Raw genomic sequence first — 311 nt, 5'->3', positions numbered from 1 at the left:
GATGATGGTGGTGATGATGATGATGATGATGAAGACGATGGTGGTAACGATGGTGATGATGATGGTGATGATGGTGATGTGATGATGGTGATGGTGATGGTGATGATGGTGATGATGAAGAAGACGATGATGATGAAGATGGTGATGATGATGAAGATGTGATGATGGTGATGATGATGGTGGTGATGGTGATGATGATGATGATGATGGTGATGATGATGATGAAGACGATGGTGGTAACGATGGTGATGATGATGGTGATGGTGATGTGATGATGATGATGAAGATGATGGTGATGGTGATGATGAAGA

The sequence above is a fragment of the Puntigrus tetrazona genome, chromosome 19 (assembly GCF_018831695.1).
Source record: "Puntigrus tetrazona isolate hp1 chromosome 19, ASM1883169v1, whole genome shotgun sequence".
Taxonomy (NCBI): Eukaryota; Metazoa; Chordata; class Actinopteri; order Cypriniformes; family Cyprinidae; genus Puntigrus; species Puntigrus tetrazona.
The sequence above is the reverse complement of the archived record's forward strand: the minus strand, read 5'-3'. Positions refer to the sequence as shown.